We start from the raw sequence: 11,937 nt of genomic DNA, 5'->3' as shown, positions 1-11,937 counted from the left end.
TTAAAATATATCTCATTTAAACAACAAATAATTCTGTATGTGTGTGTGTATATATAAGCACAGATAAATATTTATATCATATGCTATAATTATTGTTTAGGGCATATTACATTTTACCATTTACTGTTTTGTGCCTATCCCTTGTTAATTTTTCTTCACTGCTCCTCATGTTCTGCTTGTCTTTTGGATTATTTGAATATTATTTAGGATTAATTTTTTAAGTTATTGTTTCCCTTTTTAAAACTATCTTAGAATTTCTCAAAGTCTTTAAAAATTAAAAATACTCTGATAATTCTATTTTTATTGTATTGAATTTTTTGGATCCTTTGGGAAATTGTATATCGTTATGATAATAAGTAATTCTGTCTGTGAACGTGCCTCATCTGGGCCTTAATTCAGTTTTTCTTTTATGTCTTTCATAAAGTGTTTACATTTTAAACATTAATATTTTCCAAGTATATTACTGGATTTTATCATAAATAATATATACTTTTTTTTAACCCTTTGGAATAGAATCATTTTGTTCCAGCTCATTTTTTAATGTTCTCTTCTCATGTAGAGGGATGGTTTTTGTTGTTTATGATGCAAATTTTTGGAACTCCCTTTAGTTTGAATAGTTGGTGGAGTCTCTTGAATTTCAAATAGAGATAACTATGTTGTGTGAAGAATCGGACAGTGTATTAATTTGCTATGACTGGGACTGCCAAAACCACATACCACAGCCTGGATGGCTTGAATAACAGAGATACATTTTCTCCAAGTTCTAGGATTCAGAAATCAAGGTGTCGGCCGGGTTTTTTCCTGAGGCATTTTTTTCTTGATTTTTATGGGCTTCTTCTTCCTATTGTCTTCACATGGTTTTTACTCTGTACATGTCTTTGTCCACATTTCCTCCTCTTACTTGTGCACCAGTCATGGTGACTAGGGCCCACCCTAATGGCTGGCTTACTTTTAAGAGTCTTTTTAAGAGGGAACTATCCCCAAATAGTCATCTTCTGAGATAGTAGCGGTTCAGACTTAAGCATATGACTTTCGGTGGAACACAATTCAGCCCATAACAGAGAATATTCATATTCAAGTCCTTTCCAGCCTTCTTTTTCTATGGTATGCTAGTCTATTATTGGGAGATTAGTTGCATATGACAGATTACACTATACTTATTTCAAGCAAAGAAGTATTTGTTAAAGGATATAGATATAGATATATTTGGAAGGGATCAGAAGAGGGGAAGTATCCGCTTCCCTTCTTCATTCTTGTGGCTGGTCTAATAATTGACGCAAGACACGTTGACAGGAGAGAAAAATAATTTCATATGTATGCTCTCATAGATACGGGACCCAAGAAGTGACTGAGGTTAGATGTCCATATACCTTTTAGACAATAAATTTGTGAAGAACTGAGAAGGAAAACTTAGGCTTAGGTACTGATTAGTGAAGAAACTAAGCAGAGTTTGTTTACCTAGATTCTTAGCACTGTATCCTGTATCCCTGGGGAGAAGGATACAAGGATGTGACTCCACCTCCTGCTGCAGGGAGGGTACCTGTCACTTGAGATTTATTTCCTGCTTTCAGGGGGACAGAGAGGACGGTCAGAGTGTCCCACTTGAACCAGCTGCTTCTCAAGTAACTTTAATTCAAAATAATCAATATGCCACTTTAGCATATTTCAGGGCAGCCTGCCCTAAGCCCCATCAGAGGAAAGAGAAAAAATTAGGCTGACCTTTCAAAACCATTTTCACAATGATTCCTTAAGGACATGGCTGTCTTGGAATAATTAAAAATGATGGATTCAGGAAAATGCCTCCTCAACTGCTAGATTCCTCAGAAATTCCTTTCTACCATGATTTTGGGTATCATTACTAACGTTTGGCACCCTGCAAGGATTTCCATGAAACTCATTTTAAAATTAAGTTTCATGTATCTGTCCTGATTTGGCAAAACCTATATCACATGTGGGGCCGTAGCTGCAAAGAAGACAGAAATCATAATTTTTGCTTTCCAGCTTAGCATGATAGTAAACAAATGGTATTAAAATACTGTTATAATATTATAATATTAACAATATTATATATAGTTAAACAATATTCTAATAGTTCTGCATGATAATGTACACACAATTTCATGAAAGAAAATTACATATATTTTATTAATCTTATATGTGTGTTTTGTAAACACGCTATAGCTGATAACAGTTGTCTTCTCATGAATGAGGTTGTCTCTTTTTTGTGTGTTTGATATATTTCTAAAATCTTATTTTCTTCTAGTTACAGTTTTAAAAAAATTCTATTATTTTTTCCTTCTTTCCTAAATCTTTGGCTTAAAGTTTCTACATTGCCCCCTCCTTTTCCACATACTGATATCTTTATTTAAATTTTAATATTGGTTACTAAAATGTTTTTAAGTACTTTCATATATACTTATATAAAATTGCCTTTTAAAATCTAAATTGATTTGGCATTTTTACCCTCTGACATGACATAGAGGTTAGCCTATTATGATTCACAGTTGAACTTGCCATTGTGCACATGCACACATCCCCAGCACACACAATGTTATTTTTTGTCAAGGATTTTCTACTCTCTTTTTTAGGCAGAAAGAGATGGTCATTTGTGTTAACACTTTACTGACATGGAATATGCAGACAGAATATTTTGCATGCTTGATTTACCATGGATTGATGAAACTAATACCCAAAACAAGATACGTTGCCCCTAGCTCTCCAATGATCCTGCCTTTTCCCCCTTTCAGTGAGTACCCATCCCAAGGAAAACTATTTATATTTAATAGTCAATATGTTAAATATTTTGTTCTTCAGCTCAGGTCCTGATCTCGCAGTTCATGGGTTCGAGCCCCACATTGGGCTCTGTGCTGACAGCTCGGAGCCTGGAGCCTGCTTCAGATTCTGTGTCTCCCTCTCTCTCTGCCCCTCCCCTACTCATACTCTGTCTCTCAAAAATAAACATTAAAAAAAAATAAAAACATACATTTGGGGCACCTGGGTAGCTCAGTCACTTAAGTGTCCAACTTCAGCTCATGTCAAAACCTCACAGTTCATGAGTTCAAGCCCCATGTCAGGCTCTGTGCTGACAGCTTGGAGCCTGGAGCCGGCTTCAGGTTCTGTGTCTCCCTCTCTCTCTGCCCCTCCACCCCCCCCGTCTCAAAAAATAAACTTAAAAAAAAAATTAAAAAGATTTTGTTAGTATGTTTGCACAGTATTTTTGTTTTATTTTTTGTATCTTATTTTTTGTGTTTTGGTTTTTTTTTTTCCATATGGGGTCATTTTTCTTCATGCAGAATTTCTCATAAAATTGTCTCTGGTTATGTTTTGTAGGTAGTAACAATCCAGATTTTTATAAACATGAAAATGTCTATTCTTTCCACCTCGAATAAAAACAATTCTACAAATCTTAGTTGGCCCTAACACTCTGATGAAATTATGCATTTTTGTCTTTAATTGCCTTTTTTCTTCAAAAAATTATTTTTTTGGTGGCTTTAATTTTATGTGAAATGATTTTATATTAACATTAGTTCCATTTTGGCACTTACTTTGTTTTATAAGCTTGTCTTGTTTTGAGTGGGAATTTCTTTCTTTCATTTTGTAGTTTTCTTAGTCTAGGCCCCTGCTCACTCAGGTGCTATTAGATTACAAAATGGCAAATTGGATCCGTTGTGATAACGGGAAATCACAGATTTTTCTTTGAGCCAGTGGATATACTTTTCAGTTCCATTTAAGGGGATTTATTTTGTTCCCTCTACTTCCTCAATCCACACAGCTTTGTGCAGGCTTTCATACAACAATGGAAATGTCAGCAATCTGTATTTTTCACATTACTCATTCACAAATGAAAGGACCTAATGAACCTGGGACACGTTTTCTTTTCTTATGGACACTTTTAGTCAAACTTTAATCCACTACTCTTCTCTTGTACCCCAAACCCTGCAGGTACATCCTTTCAGCCCTACTGTGTATTGATTATACTCCTCTCCCACAGAGATACTTCTATAGGTTTTAAGAAATTATGGGGCACCTGTGTGGCCCAGTCGGTTAAGTGTCTGACTCTTGTTTTTGGCTCAGGTCATGTTCTCATGGTTTGTGCATTCAAGCCCCGCATTTGGCTCTGCACTGACAGTGTGGAGCCTGCTTGGGATTCTCTTTCTGTCCCTCTGTCCCTCCCCCACTTGTGCTCTCTTGTGCTCTCTTTCTCAAAATAAATTTTAAAAAATGTTTTAGCTCAGTTCTAGTTTCGTAAGGTTTAAAAATATATTTTATGTGTATTGTAGAGGTGAACGTAAATAAGAATATCATTGGCAGTGTTCTCTGAAAATCTTGATGAAATATTTGTACAACCACACAATATATAGTAGCTTTGTGATAAAAAAAAGTCTTATAACTTTTATATAAATGCATTCTTTTATAATAGTTTTAACCTTAAAAATATATAACCGTTACTTTACCAGCAAAAATGGGTTTATTTGGGAATAATAGAGAATTGCAGTTTGGGACATGAAAGCTATGGCAAAACCATAGGCAAATTCAAGAAAGAAGGAGAGAAATGTTATTTTACGGAGGAGGAGGAGAAAGTTGAGGTGTTGTTTTGAAGAAAAATCCACTAGAGAAAGTAAGAGTTCACAATGATGACAGTTTCTCATTAGCTGAGTTGCTTGTTGATTTCTTTTCTTTTCTTTTCATTAAATTTTTGTAATGTTTTTTAATTACTCTTGAGAGAGTGAGAGACAGAGTGTGAATGGGGAAGGGGCAGAGAGAGAGGGAGACACAGAATCCAAAGCAGGCTCCAGGCTCTGAGCTGTCAGCACAGAGCCCTACGCAGGGCTCGACCTCACAGGCCATGAGATCATGACCTGAGTTGGACAGGTAACCAGCTGAGCCACCCAGGTGCCCCAATTTTCCTGTTGGGACCTGAAATTGAGAGTTCTTACCTGTTTAGGATTCTTCTGTTGGGATTCCTAATTGATAATTCTTCCAGTAATCCACCTAAGTCTCCCTCCTCCAGCCTCCCCTTCCAGCCCTCCAAGTCCATTTTGTTGAAGCTTCCTCTATTAATTTTCACAATAGATATCTATATGCCATTAGTTTTCAAAGAAATGGTAAGGCATTCTATCAGGCTAAAGTTTTCTGCGCTTTGTATTACATAATACTTATGCATTTATTCTGTAGCCTATTATTTTGTTTTTCCTTATTTAAAAGCCCTATTATTCTGGTATTGTTATTTAATATTTTCTTTTTTTTTTTTATTAAAAAAAGTATGTCTAAATCTAATGCTCTTGCTGCCTGTCTCTTTCTCCTCAAACTGCCATAACAAAGTACTATAGTCTGGGTGGCTTAAACAACAGAAATTTATTTCCTCACCATTCTGGAGGCAAAGATTAAGTTTCCAGCCAATTTAATTTCTGCTGAGAATTCTCTTCTTGGCTTGCAGACCGCCACTTTGTCCTCACATGACTTTTCCTCTAAGAATGCAAAGAAAGAGAGATCTCTACCTATTCTTATAAGGCCATTGTCTTATGGGCTTCAACCTTATGACCTCATTCAATCTTAATTACTTCCTGAAGACCCTTTCTGCACCCTCTAATATGTAGTCATATTAAGAGTTAGCACTTCAACATATGAATTTGGGAGAGGGGGTACAATTCAGTCCTTAACAGTATATTACATACAGTATATAATAGATTATACACAAGATGCTTTGCATTTAGGTCTGTATAGGAAAAGTAATCTCATGAGGGATATAAGGACATGGTACTTATTCATTCATAGATCCTGTTAATGAGACCATATAGGAAATTATATGAACTTGACCATCATGTTCCTTATTATGGTTTAATTTCCCATTTTTAAAATTTAGCCACATATCATATTGGCTAAATGTTTCTGAAATCAATATTGGGTGTGCTTAACTTCTCCCAGACAACATTATATTTTTGGGCTTTCATTTTAATAGTGCTTGTGCTGCCATTATTAATTTTATCCATTTAATTATACTCTTGAGTTGATGATTTGACTCCAACAGTATTGTCAGAGTTGAAAAAATAGGTATTAAAATATAAATGTGCCACCTTGGTCAGAGTCAGTGTCACTCAGTCATGAACTGCTTAGCTCTTTAAAAAATTGTTTGTTTTTTAGCATAGTTGGATTTATTAAAATGTTATCTAAGTGTAATCTTGTCTTCTAGTGAGAAGTATTTGATGTTTGTTAATTCTTTAAATAAGTGCTGTGGAATACACTTTGGAAATCTAAATGAATAACCATTACTAAAATTTACTTAGCGTTTGATTTGTTTTTGAAATACACTACCTATCATTTTTAAAATTGCGTTTGATATAATTAAAGAAAATAACATAAATACATTTTAAATATTTTCTTATTTATTTTTGCTTAACAATTTAAAAATAATTTTGAGGGGCGCCTGGGTGGCTCAGTCGGTTAAGTGTCTGACTTCAGCTCCAGTCATGATCTCGCGGTCTGTGAGTTTGAGCCCTGTATCAGGCTCTGGGCTGATGGCTCAGAGCCTGGAGCCTGCTTCTGATTCTGTGTCTCCCTCTCTCTTTTCCCCTCCCCCGTTCATGCTCTGTCTCCTCTGTCTCAAAAATAAATAAACATTAAAGAAAAAAAATACAAATAAAAACAATTTTGAGTATAGTTGACACGCAATGTTACATTAGTTTCAGGTAACATAGTGATTCAACACCTTGTATGTTGTAATATGCTCACCATAAGTGTTGTTACCATCTGTCTCTTTTTACCTAACAGTTATTAATTATAGATATAATGTTGCTAGTTTTGTTATCTTTTCTTTATCTCAAAAATTGCATTGGTCTTGGGAGGAAGATTGTGGCTTAGGAGGATGCTGGGCTCACCCCGTACTGCTGATTACTTAGATTCCACCCACATCGGCCAGAAGACTAGCAGAACAGATTCTCCAGAGCCAAGCATAGACAAGAGGCCCACAGAAGAGGGGCCCCTCCTGAAGCAGACCACCGAAGGCAAAGCAAGCTGAGTCTGCCCCTCGCACCCCTGTGCACCTTGCGGATCCACCCTGGCTAATAAGCCAGATCTCACAGAAGCAGCACCACAAGCCTGGCAGTGTGCAAGTAGCCCAGACAGGAGCCACACCACTCAACAGTGAGACCTGCCCCTGGGAGAGGGGAAGATAAGGGACACACCAGTCTGTGGCCCCAGCAGTGGGCTGGGGGCAGACGTCAGGTCTGATTGAGGCCCCGCCCACCAATCCAAATTACTCCAGACAGCACAGAGGAAGAACCCCGCAGTTCCCCGCCACTCCACGGACTATCCAAAATGACAAAACAGAAGAATTCCTCTCAAAAGAAACTCTAGGAAGTTAGCGACAGCTAACAAACTGATCAAACACAATTTAAGCAATGTAACAAAATGAATTTAAATAATAGTCATAAAATTAATTGCTGGGCTTGAAAAAAGTAGAGGACAGCAGAGAATCTATTACTACAGAGATCAAGGGACTAAGAAACAGTCAGGAGGAGCTAAAAAAATGCTATAAATGAGCTGCAAAATAAAATGGAGGCGACCACAGCTTGGATTGAAGAGGCAGAGGAAAGAATAGGTGAATTAGAAGATAAAATTTTGGAAAAAGAGGAAGCTGAGAAAAATAGAGATGAAAAAATCCAGGACTATGAGGGGAGAATTAGAGAACTAAGTGATGCGATAAAACACGGTAATATACGCATAATTGGGATTCCAGAGGAGGAAGAGAGAGGGAAAGGTGCTGAAGGGGTACTTGAAGAAATAATAGCTGAGAACTTCCCTGAAGTGGGGAAGGAAAAAGGCATTGAAATCCAAGAGGCACAGAGAACTCCCTTCAGACGTCACTTGAATCGATCTTCTGCACGACATATCATAGTGAAACTGGCAAAATACAGGATAAAGAGAAAATTCTGAAAGCAGCTAGGGATAAACGTGCTCTAACATATAAAGGGAGACCAATAAGACTAGTGACGGATCTCTCTACTGAAACTTCGCAGGCCAGAAAGGAATGGCAGGAGATCTTCAATGTGATGAACAGAAAAAATACACAGCTGAGAATCCTTTATCCAGCAAGTCTGTCATTTAGAATAGAAAAAGAGATAAAGGTCTTCCCAAACAAACAAAACCTGAAGGAATTCATCACCACTAAACCAGCCCTACAAGAGATCCCAAGGAGGATCCTGTGAGACAAGGTACCAGAGATACCACTACAAGCATGAAACCTATGGACATCACAATGACTGTAAACCCATATCTTTCTATAATAACACTGAATGTAAATGGAATAAATGGGCCAACCAAAAGACATAAGGTATCAGAATGGATAAAAAAACAAGACCCATCTATTTTCTGTCTACAAGAGACTCATTTTACCCTGAGGACACCTTCAGATTGAAAGTGAGGGGATGGAGAACTATCTATCATGCTACTGGAAGTCAAAAGAAAGCTGGAGTAGCCATACTTATATCAGACAAACTAGACTTTAAATTAAAAGCTGTAACAAGAGATGAAGAAGGACATTATATAATAGTGACAGGGTCTGTCCATCAGGAAGAGCTAACAATTATAAATGCCTATGCACCAAATATGGAGCCACCAAATATATAAAATAATCACAAACATAAGCAACCTTGTTGAAAAGAATGTGGTAATTTCAGGGGGCTTTATTACTCAACTTAGAACAATGGATAGATCATCTAGACACAGGATCTATAAAGAAACAAAGGCCGTGATGATACATTGGATCAGATGGACTTGACAGATATATTTAGAACTCTGCATCCCAGAGCAACAGAATATACTTTCTTCTTGAGTGCACATGGAACATTCTCCAAGATGTGTCACATACTGGGTCACAAAACAACCCTTCATAAGTATACAAGAATTGAGATCATACCATGCATACTTTCAGACCACAATGCTATGAAGCTTGAAATCAACCACAGGAAAAAGTCCAGGAAACCAGCAAGCGCATGGAGGTTAAAGAACACCCTACTAAAGAATGAGTGGGTCAACCAGGCAATTAGAGAAGAAATTTAAAAATGTAAGGAAACAAATGAAAATGAAAATACACATTCCAAATGCTTTGGGATAGAGCGAAGGCAGTCCTGAGAGGAAAATACATTGCAATCCAGGCCTATCTCCAGAAACAAGAAAAATCCCAAATACAAAATCTAAGAGCACACCTAAAGGAAATAGAAGCAGAACAGCAAAGACACCCCAAAGCCAGCAGAAGAAGAGAAATAATAAAGATCAGAGCAGAAATAAACAATAGAGAATCTAAAAAAACTGTAGAGCAGATCAACGAAACCAAGAGTTGGTTTTTTGAAAAAATAAACAAAATTGACAAACCTCTAGCCAGGCTTCTCAAAAAGAAAAGGGAGATGACCCAAATAGATAAAATCATGAATGAAAATGGAATTATTACAGCCAATCCCTCAGAAATATAAGCAATTATCAGGGAATACTATGAAAAATTATATGCCAACAAACTGGACAACCTGGAAGAAATGGGCAAATTCCTAAACACCCACACGCTTCCAAAACTCAAATAGGAGGAAATAGAAAGCTTGAACAGACCCATCACCAGCAAAGAAATTGAATCAGTTATCAAAAATCTCCCAACAAATAAGAGTCCAGGACCAGATGGCTTCCCTGGGGAATTCTACCAGACATTTAAAACAGAGATAATACCTATCCTTCTCAAGCTACTCCAAAAAATAGAAAGGGAAGGAAAACTTCCAGACTCCTTCTATGAAGCCAGCATTACTTTGATTCCTAAACCAGACAGAGACCCAGCAAAAAAAGAGAACTACAGGCCAATATCCCTGATGAATATGGATGCAAAAATTCTCAATAAGATACTAGCAAATTGAATTCAACAGTGTATAAAAAGAATTATTCACCATGATCAAGTGAGATTCATTCCTGGGAGGCAGGGCTGGTTCAATATTTGCAAATCAATCAATGTGATACATCATATTAATAAAAGAAAAGATAACCATATGATCCTGTCAATCAATGCAGAAAAAGCATTTGACAGAATTCAGCCTTTCTTAATAAAAACCCTCGAGAAAGTCGGGATAGAAGGAACATACTTAAACATCATAAAAGCCATTTATGAAAAGCCCACAGCTAATATCATCCTCAATGGGGAAAAACTGAGAGCTTTCTCCCTGAGATCAGGAACACGACAGGGATGTCCATTCTCACTGCTATTGTTTAACATAGTGTTGGAAGTTCTAGCATCAGCAATCAGACAACAAAAGGAAATCAAAGGCATCAAAATTGGCAAAGATGAAGTCAAGCCTTCACTTTTTGCAGATGACATGATATTATATATGGAAAACTCGATAGAGTCCACCAAAAGTCTGCTAGAACTGATACATGAAGTCAGCAAAGTCTCAGGATACAAAATTAATGTACAGAAATCAGTTGCATTCTTCTACACTAATAATGAAGCAACAGAAAGACAAATAAAGAAACTGATCCCATTCACAATTGCACCAAGAAGCATAAAATACCTAGGAATAAACCTAACCAAAGTTGTAAAAGATTGTATGCTGAAAACTATAGAAATCTTATTCAGGAAATTGAAGAAGATATAAAGAAATGGAAAAACATTCCGTGCTCATGGGTTGGAAGAATAAATATTGTCAAAATGTCAATACTACCCAAAGCTATCTACACATTCAATGCAATCCCAATCAAAATTGCACCAGCATTCTTCTCGAAACTAGAACAAGCAATCCTAAAATTCATATGGAACCACAAAAGGCCCCGAATAGCCAAAGTAATTTTGAAGAAAAAGATCAAAGCAGGAGGCATCACAATCCCAGACTCTAGCCTCTACTACAAAGCTGTCATCATCAAGACAGCATGGTTTTGGCACAAAAACAGACACATAGACCAATGGAATAGAATAGAAACCCCAGAACTAGACCCACAAACACATGGCCAACTAATCTTTGACAAAGCAGGAAAGAATATCCAATGGAAAAAAGACAGTCTCTTTAACAAATGGTGCTGGGAGAACTGGACAGCAACATGCAGAAGGTTGAAACTAGACCACTTTCTCACACCATTCACAAAAATAAACTCAAAATGGATGAAAGACCTGAATGTGAGACAGGAAAGCATCAAAACCCTAGAGTAGAAAGCAGGAAAAAAAAAACCTCTCTGACCTCAGCCACAGCAATTTCTTACTTGACACATCCCCAAAGGCAAGGGAATTAAAAGCAAAAAATGAACTATTGGCACCTCATGAAAATAAAAATCTTCTGCACAGCAATGGAAACAATCAACAAAACTAAAAGGCAACCAACGGAATGGGAAAAGATATTTGCAAATGACATATCAGACAAAGGGCTAGTATCCAAAATCTATAAAGAGCTCACCAAACTCCACACCCAAAAAACAAATAACCCAGTGAAGAAATGGGCAGAAAACATGAATAGACACTTCTCTAAAGAAGACATCCGGATGGCCAACAGGCACATGAAAAGATGCTCAACGTCGCTCCTCATCAGGGAAATACAAATCAAAACCACACTCAGATATTACCTCATGCCAGTCAGAGGCTTAAATGAACAAATCAGGAGACTATAGGTGCTGGAGAAGATGTGGAGAAATGGGACCCCTCTTGCAGTGTTGGTGAAAATACAAACTGGTGCACCCGCTCTGGAAAACAGTGTGGAGGTTCCTCAGAAAATTAAAAATAGATCTACCCTATGACCCAGAAATAGCAGTGCTAGGAATTTACCCAAGGGATACAGGAGTGCTGATGCACAGGGGCATTTGTACCCCAATGTTTATAACAGCACTTTCAACAATAGCCAAATTATGGAAAGAGCCTAAATGTCCATCAACTGACGAATGGATAAACAAATTGTGGTTTATATACACAATGGAGTACTACGT

Source organism: Herpailurus yagouaroundi, unplaced genomic scaffold, assembly GCF_014898765.1.
Source record: "Herpailurus yagouaroundi ecotype Mexico unplaced genomic scaffold, PumYag 164, whole genome shotgun sequence".
Classification (NCBI taxonomy): Eukaryota; Metazoa; Chordata; class Mammalia; order Carnivora; family Felidae; genus Herpailurus; species Herpailurus yagouaroundi.
The sequence above is the reverse complement of the archived record's forward strand: the minus strand, read 5'-3'. Positions refer to the sequence as shown.